A 10849-nucleotide genomic window follows, 5' to 3' on the forward strand; every position below is an offset into this window, starting at 1 on the left:
GGAGCCAGGTGCTTCTCCTGGTCTCCCATGCGGGTGCAGGGGCCCAAGCACTTGGGCCATCCTTCACTGCACTCCCAGGCCACAGCAGAGAGCTGGCCTGGAAGAGGGGCAACCGGGACAGAATCCGGCGCCCCGACCGGGACTAGAACCCGGTGTGCCGGCGCTGCAAGGCGGAGGATTAGCCTAGTGAGCCATGGCGCCGGCCTAGCATTTTTAAAATAGTATACTAGTGAGGCTGGCGCTGAGGCCAGGAGGGTAAAGCCTCTGCCTTCAGTGCTGGTATCTAATAGTGGCACTGGTTCAAGTCCCAGCTGCTCCACTTCTAGTCCAGCTCTCTGCTATGGCCTGGGAAAGCAGTAGAGCAGTAGAAGATGGCCCAAGTCTTGGGCCCCTGCAACACCAGGGGAAACGGGAAGAAGCTCCTGGTTCCTGGCTTCTGACTGGCATAGCTCTGGATGTTGTGGCCAACTGGGGAGTGAACCAGTGGATGGAAGATCTCTCTCTCTCTCTCTCTCTGTAACTCTGCCTTTCAAATAAATAAATAAATAAATCTTTTAAAAATGGTATACAAGTTTTCTCATCAAAAATATTGAGACGTTAAAGATAATGCTGGTGAAATGGGATAATTGATTATCCTAAAACCAATTATTTAAAAAACGTTGCCATACAACTAGTCACAGCTTTTGACCAAGGAATTTTATTTCTGAGACTCTATCATAAAGAACTAATAAAAACATAGTTAAAGACTTAAAGACTTATGCCTGAAGCTACTTGAAACAGAAACACCAGAAATAACCTAGGTATCCAACAACAAGGGAGCGGTTAAATAGCTTATGGTGAGTGTGAAGCAACATAGACATCAGCCCTGTAACCTTAGAAACCTCTTGAGGCCCTGGTTTTGCCTCATCTATGCAATGGGAATATTACCAGGCAGGATTGTTATGTGGATTCAATCAATATTGGCCTACAATTCCAAAATCCCCAAAGCTCTAGAAATCTGAAGGCTTTTTCTGTATGACTTAATTGGCACCAAAAATAAATAAATAAATAATTGAACTGACACAAATCTGCTTGTTTCATTTATGTGACTAGAGGCAACAGCTATAATCAAGCTTAATCCTTTTCCACAGCTCTACGTTCCCTGCAGACTCTCCAACATTCTCTTTAGACACTAATAACTCTCTTGCATGTGTGACAATGTTAATTTTGAGGTCAAAGCTAACTGGAGAGCAGTTGTGCCTGTTTTTCCTATTTTCCTATTTTTCCTCCCTGGCCATTTATTGTATATGTTTGCTTTGTTCTTTAAAAAAAAATATTTATTTTGTTTACTTATCTGAAAGGCAGAGTGACAGGGATAAGGGGATGAGGAGAGAGAAAGAATAAGAGAATCTTCCACCTGTTGTTTCACTCCCCAAATGACCCCAACAGCCAGGTCTGAGCTAAGCTGAAGCCGGGAGCCAGGAATTCCATTCTGATCTCCCATATGGGTGGCAGGGGTCCAATGTGCATGGCCATCTTCCAGTGCTTTCCCAGGCACATTGGCAGGAAGCCGGATGGGAAGCAGAGTGGCAGGATTTGAACCAGCACTGCAATATGAAATGCTGGCATGACAGGCAACTTAACCTGCTGCACCACAACATTGGCCCCATATGCTTTTTAATAGCAAGATACTTTGTCTTCCTAACTTTATTTGGATCTGCTTGAAGGCAGGGCCCATCTCACGCATCTCTGGGTCCTCCCTTGCAATAGCCACAGTGGGCACTGCCAGCCTCCTGCACCTCTCCCTCCTGCTCTTCTCCCTTCCTTTCTCCTGAACCCCACCACTAGTCCCTTCCTGCATAGGCAGAATCAAGCCACACCAATAGGAAAGCAAACCGCAGTCAGGGTTAGCACCCTGAGCGTCCGTGCCTGCGCCCCAGCTGTGTGTGGTTCATTAGCGTCTGCCTCACTGTTCTTCAGCCGGCCTTGCACCTGGCAGAGGGGTCCAACCATATGGTGTAGCCCTCAGTTCCTTTTGAGGCTTTCCAGAGCCCCGTGCTCCCTTCCCCGTTACCCACCTTCCATTTCCGTTCTTATGTTGCCCAGTTTCACTCGACATCCTTGCCATCATCCAAGGACATGCCAAGAGCTCCCATCTGCTGATTGGAGCTCCTGCCTGTGGAGCCACTTCCCTCCTCCCGAGGGCTCTCGGCGCAGCACGGTGGGCACGTTTATCTGCGCTGTACCTTTCGGTTCTTCTCTTCCCTTCCCTCCCACCTTCTCCTCCTCTCTTCTGTCCTTTCTCTCTACCTCCCCCTTCCTTCATTTCTCCCTTATCCCCTCTTCTTGAGGTCCTTAGCCCTGTGGTTGCTACTAGTGATAGTCTCAACCCACTGTGACAGCAGTCAGCTGACATGGCCGAAGGTTTGTAATCTTCCTTTTGTCAGGGTCCCAAAGCATGTCACATTTTCTTGTAACAGGTCTACGGAGCAGCTGGGCCTCTGCACAAAAAGGTGGGATTTCCTCTCGTGCCTTCATCTCCACTGGCCCTGGGTGTCTACACTGCTCCGTGGACTCTACACTAGCGCACACTTCCACATCCCACTGGTTTTCCAGCTCACAGGGCATTTTCTATTCAGGAAGCAGCCTGTGTTGGTCTGAAGGCTTTCCTTCTACGTGTCCCATGATCTCCATGCTACTGGTAGCTTTTATAACAACCTTAGGGGAAAAAATATCCTAAGGAATACCACTTACTGTTTGTTCAGTGTTGTCAATGTGTCAAGCATTCTGGTAAGCATTTTTGTGCACCGTCTAGGGACTTTAGGTAAATATTTTCCTGACACACATGGGGAAATTGAGGTTTGGTGAGGTTATGTGACTTGTCGAAGGTCTCATAAGAGTAACCCTCATTTCAGGTTCAATTCATATAATTCTAAAGTCCACGGTCAAATTTAGTGTCTAGGATTTTCTTTCCTTCAAAAGATGTGATGAGTTTTGCAGCAGCTCTCTCATGCACTGCTGTGAGAATACAGTATAAATGGATGTATTTGTTTGGGAGGGCGATTCAACAATACATGTGCAGAGCTTTTGAAATGTTCTTAACCTTTAGTCCAACAATTCCCACGCCTGAGTGTATGTTAGGAAAATTAGTATTCTATGTGCAACTATTTTCCCCTAAGGAAGTTCAAGGCAGCAATATTCATAATATGAAAAGTTTTAAACAAGTCCCATGACCAACAGAAAGAATCTGCTAAAGTATGATGCACAGGCTCAGTGAAATACCAAGCACTTACTATAAATCATGCAGAAACAGAATATGCAGTGACATAGAAAGGTGTTTGTGATACAGTAAGTAAAATATCGTAGGATTTTAGACTAATTTTTGCAAAAACAGACACCAAGTAAGATTCAAAGGGAAATGATATAGATATTGATAATATCTATCTATAATATCTCTATGATATATCTATGATATAGCTACAATATATCTATAATTTCGATAGATAATGATATTGAAGCATGTGGGGCTGGTGTTCTGGCACAGTGGGGTTAAGCCACTGCTTATGACACCAGCATCCCACATTTGGGTCCTAGCTGCTCTGCTTCCAATCCAGCCCCTGCTAATGTGCCTGGAAAGGCTGAGGAAGATGGCCCAAACGCTTTGGTCCCTGTCACCCAAGTGGAGACCAGAGTGCAACTCTGGGCTTCTGGATTCAGCTCCTCCCAGCTCTGGCTATTGAAGCCATCTGGGGAGAGAATGGAAATGAATGGGAGTGAGTGAACCAGTGAATGGAAGGTCTCCCTCTCTCTCTCTCTGTTTCTCTCTCTGTCACTCTGCCTTTCGAATAAATGAATAAATCTTTAAAAGAAAAAAAGAAAGATGCAAGGAGTTGTATGATTAACTTGTTAGAACGAAGACTTTTTTTCTTTTATCTTTTTACTCTAACATAGTGACTTTTTAATTGACATTTAGTTTTTTGTTTGTTTGTTTGTTTTTGACAGGCAGAGTGGATAGTGAGAGAGAGAGACAGAGAGAAAGGTCTTCCTTTTTGCCGTTGGTTCACCCTCCAATGGCCGCTGCGGCCGGCGCATCATGCTGATCCGAAGCCAGGAGCCAGGTGCTTCTCCTGGTCTCCCATGCGGGTGCAGGGCCCAATTGGGCCATCCTCCACTGCCTTCCCGGGCCATAGCAGAGAGCTGGCCTGGAAGAGGGGCAACCGGGATAGAATCCGGTGCCCCAACCAGGACTAGAACCCGGTGTGCCGGTGCCGCAAGGCGGAAGATTAGCCTGTTAAGCCACAGCGCCGGCCGACATTTAGTTTTTTAAACACTTTTTAGTTATTTTTTTCAAGTCAGAAGAAAGTCTCCATGTTGTTCCCCCCCCCCCAGTTTATTAAGATGTAATTGACAAAAGTTGTGTAAGTTGAAGATATGCAACATGATGAGTTATATATACATCTACATTGTGAAATGATTGCACAATCAAGTTAGTTAATATGGCTGTCACCTAACCTAGGATTTTTGGTGTGGTGAGAACATTAAAAATCTGCTCTGGCAGCAGACTTGAAGTGCACAACACAGCCTTGTGAACTGGTCCCTGTGCGTACGGTAGATCCTCAGAAGGTACTCGTCTGGGAACAGAAAGCTTGCCCCCCACCCCAGCGTCTCCCCGCTTAGATGCAGTTTTTGGAGCTGTATCTGGGACTTTTCTTAGGCTGCTGTTCTGATGCTGACAGCTCCTCCAGCTGTTCTTTCTGTCTCCCTGCTGCTGGGCTGAGCCGAGGAGCTAACCATCCATGCTGGAAGTATGCGCACAAAACTGAGCTCCTGTCTGGCAGCGTGCATCCAGTGTGGCTCAGGTGGGAAAGCTGTAGCCTGTTTGATGAAAATCCTTTCCCTGTTCTAAACTCGATGCCCTCTACCTCCCTCCCAACCTAGCTTTGTGAGGCCCAGCAACCCTTATTTTATTTTTCCTCCACAGTGATAGCTACCATGCTTTACCCTCACTCAGCGTGCTGGAAATTCCACACTTGGTTTTTAATTAGCAGATCAATGACCATTGTTCATAGTTATCAGTACTTAATTTTATTTTTATAATTTCCCCCACTGGGACTGGAGCTGTGGTGTATCTGGTAAAGCCACCGCCTGCAGTGCCAGCATCCCATATGGGCGCCGGTTCGAGTCCCAGCTGCTCCACTTCCAATCCAGCACTATGGCCTGGGAAAGCAGTGGAAGATGGCCCAAGTCCTTGGGCCCCTGCATGCATAGAGGAGACCTGGAGGAAGCTCTGGCTTCTGCCTTCCGGTGGGCGTAGCTCCAGCCATTGAGGCCAATTGGGCAGTGAACCAGCAGATGGAAGACCTCTCTCTCTCTCTGCCTCTCTTTCTCTCTGTGTAACTCTGACTTTCAAATAAGTAAATAAATCTTTAAAAAAAAAAAAAACATAAGTAATTTCCCCCATAGCCAAAGTCACATCTTTAGAGACACAGCTCTAGCTCCTCAGTTCTTTAGTAACTTCTTTCCTTAGTGCAGGTGAGCGTTCGTGTTTCTGTTTGCTCGTCTGCTCCCTTTGCTCCAGGGTGCTCTGATTTGCCTGACCAGGTCACCTGTCAAGTGCCTTATGCTGTGACCTCCTCTCGGTCTCTGTTCTTCGCCTCACCCCCCACTCCCCCAGGCTTCACGGTGCCTTTGAAAAGCACCTCCAGCCTGCCTTCAGTCCCCTGTTCCGCTCGCACGGCTTTCATCGTGCCTCTGCCGGCTCCCCTGTGGACCACTTTCATTTTGTTTCTGGGCAGTCCAGTTCTCCTTCTCTCATCTATTTATATTCTTCATCAGCTGCATCAACTGGTGCCTTAGTCTAATCATTCATGCCTTTGATCCGGGCCTTCCTTGACGTGTGTTTTCAGATCTTTTCAAAACAATTCTCACTCTGGCTCCTGCCAGCCCGGCAAAGCTTTTCTGACTCATGCCTTTTGCTTTAGGATGGAATCGATGATAAGAAGGAACAGCTTAACCTCAGGAGAGACACAAAACATCCATTAGCATTCCTTCTACAAAAAACATAAAATATTGGGTAGAGAAAAACAAGTGGTCTTTATAAGGTGCAAATCAGCCCTGACCAACTCCAGCTCCCCAAGCCCACAGTATTGCGACACAGTATTTCCACTTCTTGCAATGGATCCTAAGGAGACAACTGGACAAATATGAAACAGCTACCTGAAGATAGGTCAATTCACATGAGTGTTGTGTGCCACCAAGGAACGGCAGCCGGCTGCAGTGGGCTGTGGATTTCTGAACACGAAGTTCAACGACTGCAAGTTCTTCCTCTTTGCTCACTGGCACTTGCTACAGTGTTCTGTCCCGAGGCGGCTGCCTCAACCCTGCTCCTGAACAGTTGCCTTTCTCTTCTCTAGATGACGAATTCATACATTTGCAGCAGTATTTACAGGTGAGGAATGTAATGTGCCTTATAATTATCCCAATGTTTTTATTACGGAGCGAGGAAGAGAAAGAGAGTACGTTTTCATTTGCTGTTGCAGTTCCCAGATGCCCACAGTAGCTGGTACCGGGCTGGGCTGTGAGAACTCAGTTCTGGTCCCCACTCAGGTGACAGGAATCCGGTGACTTGAGCCATCACCGCTGCCTCCCAGGGTCCACATTAGCTTGAAGCTGGTCTCAAGATCAGGAGCCAGAAATGGAACTCAGGCATTTTGATGTGGGACACAGGCATCCCAACCAGTGTCTTAACCTCTAGGCCTAACACCTAGGATTTTTGTTGGTTTTATTAATATTCCTGTTACAAAATTACATGGAATTTTTCCTGTCTTCTACAGAGCTTAATCCATTATCTCTATTACTTTTAATTCATTTAATTTTTGCCAATGAAGTGCTTTTTTAATTTTTATTTATTTGTTTATTTTTATTTATTTGGAAGGCAGAGAGACTGAGAGACAAAAACAGATAAAGACCTTCATCCACTAGTTCACTTTCCAAATGCCCACAACATCTAGGGCTGGGCCATGCTGGAGCCAGGAGCCCAGAACTCAGTCATGGGCTCTTACAGGGGTATCAGCCGTCACCTGCTGTTCCCCAGAGTGCACGTGAGTAGGGAACTGGAATTGGAAGCAGAGCCGGGACTTGAACCCAGGCACTCTGATATAGGATGCAGATGTCCCAAAAGGCATTTTAACTATTTTAACCACTGTGCCAAATACCTGCCCCTTTTCTTAAAATGCATGTATTACATCTTTTTTAAAAAGATTTATTTATTTATTTACTTGAAAGTCAGAGTTAAACACAGAGAGGAGAGGCAGAGAGAGAGAGAGAGAGAGAGAGAGGTCTTCCATCTGCTGGTTCACTCCACAATTGGCCGCAACATCTGGTGGTGGGCCAATCTGAAGCTGGGAGCCAGGAGCTTCCTCTGGGTCTCCCACACAGGTGCAGGGGTCCAAGGACTTGGGCAATCTTCTGCTTTCCCAGGCCATAGCAGAGAGCTGGATCAGAAGTGGAGCAACCGGCCGGCGCCGCGGCTCAGTAGGCTAATCCTCCGCCTTGCGGCGCCGGCACACCGGGTTCTAGTCCCGGTCGGGGCACCGATCCTGTCCCGCTTGCCCCTCTTCCAGGCCAGCTCTCTGCTGTGGCCAGGGAGTGCAGTGGAGGATGGCCCAAGTGCTTGGGCCCTGCACCCCATGGGAGACCAGGAGAAGCACCTGGCTCCTGCCATCGGATCAGCGCAGTGCGCTGGCCGCAGCGCGCTACCGCGGCGGCCATTGGAGGGTGAACCAACGGCAAAAGGAAGACCTTTCTCTCTGTCTCTCTCTCACTGTCCACTCTGCCTGTCAAAAAAAAAAAAATTAAAAAACAAAAGAAGTGGAGCAGCCAGGTCTTGAACTGGCGCCCATATAGGATGGCGGCACTGCAGGCAGTGGCTTAACCCACTAGCCACAGCACCAGCCCCCCATGTATTACATCATTACATCTTACCTGAATCCCTAGACAATATGCCTAATGTTACAGTGTTTTTGAATTTTGTGCAAATGGAATTAAGTGTTTTTCTCAATGTTCTCTTGAAACATATGTATCAGGGGCAGGCTTGGGACACCTGCATCCCATACTGGAGTGCTGGTTCAAGTGGAGTGCTGCTCCACTTTGTATCCTGCTTCCTGCTAATGTATCCTGGGAGGCAACAGATGATGGTTCAAGTGCCTGTGCCCCTGCCACCCACATGGGAGACCCCAAATGGAGTTCCAGGCTCCTGACTTTAGCCTGGGCCAGCCATGGCTGTTGTGGGCATTTGGGGAATGAACTAGCAGATTTAAGATCTCTCTCATTATGTTTCTCTGCCTTTTAAGGAAATGGAAATAAAATTTATGTATTTATATATATATGGGAATATATATATGTGTACATACTCATATATCACAATAATACATGTTAATGGTTCTAGTTATTGGTCATTCATTTTCTCTGCTATAATTAATTTAATCATATAAGTGCATCAAAATATATATTCTGTCAATGGATTCGTTGGCATTTGCAGCTTCCTGTTGTGATAAACAATGCTGTGAACATGTTTACACTTGACTGCTTGGCACATGTGTAAGAATATCTAGGAGTTATTCTTAGGATAAAGTAGGGAATTAGACAATGAAAAATGGATTTCCAAAATTATTTTACCAGTTTAAACTTTCTCTACTAGTAAAAGACAATGTTTGGAGCAGGTGTTGTGGTATAATGAGTAAAGCCGCCGCCTACAGCACTGGCATCCCATATGGCCCTGGTTCCTGTTCTGGCTGCTCCATTTCCCATCCTGCTTTCTGCTCATGGCCTGGGAAGGCAGCGAAAGATGACCCATGTGCTTGGGCCTCTGCTGCCCATGTGGGAGACCCTGATGATGCTCCTGGCTCCTGGCTTCAGCCTGGCCCTGTCCTGGCTGTTGTGGCCACTTCAGAAGTGAACCAGCGGATGGAAGATCTCTGTCTCTCTGTCTCTCCTTCCTCTCTCCATAATCTGACTTTCAAATAAATAAAATCACAATGTAAAGAACTTGACATATAAAACGAAAATGTTCATTTAAGCGCTGCCCAGTTGTTTTGGTTTTCCTTTGATTGCTAATAAGTATGTGCTGCTGCTTTGTTGATTTATATTTTGTTCTCTGTAGACGCCTATTGATGTCTGTTGCCCGCTGGTTTTCCAGTGGGAGGTTTCTAGCTGTCTTCCAGCCAGGATGCTGGGTGTCCTCAAGACTTGTCTTTCGCAGCTACATTGCTGCAGCTGTCCCCTCGGGCTGTGGCTGGTCTGTGCACTTCCTAGAACTTTTCTATGAAGAGTAGTTCATAGTCTAGTGTAATTGAATTTATCATATTTTCTTTTGTCATTTGTGGCTTTTTACTTATTGGTTTGTTTATGAAATCTTTCCATATCTGAGAGTATAAGAGACATTCTTTCATATTTTCTTCTATTTTTTTAAAAAGATTTTGCCTACCGTGTTTAAATCTTTAAGCTAGTTCCAGTTAATTTTTGTGCCTGACCTGAGTACAAGTCTAAATTCATTTCTTACGCATGGGCAAGCATGTCCCAATACTAGTATTGAATAGTTTTCCCTTTCTCCTGCCAACACACAGTACCATCTGGCGATACCAACACTCCGTGAATGCGTGAGCCTGTCTTGGGGCTCTGTAACACTGTTTATCCTCTGCCATTATCAACTGCCTCCATTATTCCTGCCTCATAGTGAGTTTTGGTGCCAGGTGCAGTGAGCCTGCCTTCCGTGTTTTCTCTTTAGAATATAGAGTATTCTCAACACTTTACTTGTTTATTCAACCTTTAAGAATCCATTAGTCAAGTTGTACACATGCAACGTGCACACACACTTAGGCGTACATGTGCCCACACCCCTGTTGATATTTTTTATTAGACTTGCAGTGAATTTTGGAGCTGATATCCTAACAATGTTGAGTCTTTTCATCCATGAGCATAGGAAAGCTTTCCATTTACAGATATTTAGATGTTCTTTTTAAAAAATATTTATTTATTTGAAAGTCAGAGTTACATAGAGAGAGAAGGAGAGGCAGAGAGAGAGAGAGAGAGGAAGAGAGAGGTCTTCTATCTGCTGGTTCACTCCCCAAATGGCCGCAACGGCTGGAGCTGTGCCAATCCAAAGCCAGGAGCCAGGAGCTTCTTCCAGGTCTCCCATGCGGGTGCAGCGGCCCAAGGACCTGGGCCATCTTCTACTGCTTTCCCAAGCCATAGTAGAGAGCAGGATTGGAAATGGCGTAGCCGGGTCTCGAACCAGCACCCATATGGGATGCCAGCACTGTAGGCAGTGGCTTTACCCACTACACCACAGCACCGGCCCCTAGATGTTCTTAGATGTTTTTCAACATTTGAAATTTCTCCATAACATTTTTAGTTTCTTTTATTCCTGCGAAACTTTTGGTTGCTATTATAAGTAGCATCTGTTTACGAAGCATCTATTTCTTATTGATGATGTACAGAATTGCAAATGACTTTTATATACATACATCTGGCAACTTTTCTAAATTCTCTTATTAATCCTAATTGTGTACAGATCCTGAGATCATGTTTCATATCTTTGCTATGTCAGTAAACTGGTCAAAACCCCTGGGAAAATGTGAGAGAGAAGTGACCATGTGGCATCCTTGTCTTATTCCTGATCTTAAACGGAAAGCTGTCAGCATTTGATCATTAACTGTGGTGTCTGGCGTAGATTGTTTCCTAGTCACCCTTCATGCATTAATGAGGCTCCCTTTTACGCCCAGCTAGCTAAGTCTTACCGAGATGGATGTTGAATTTTATGCAGTACTTTTCTCCCTGCTGGCCTAGGCATCTGGAACTCTAGAAGCTGGGC

Source organism: Lepus europaeus, chromosome 2 (assembly GCF_033115175.1).
Source record: "Lepus europaeus isolate LE1 chromosome 2, mLepTim1.pri, whole genome shotgun sequence".
In the NCBI taxonomy this organism is placed as follows: domain Eukaryota; kingdom Metazoa; phylum Chordata; class Mammalia; order Lagomorpha; family Leporidae; genus Lepus; species Lepus europaeus.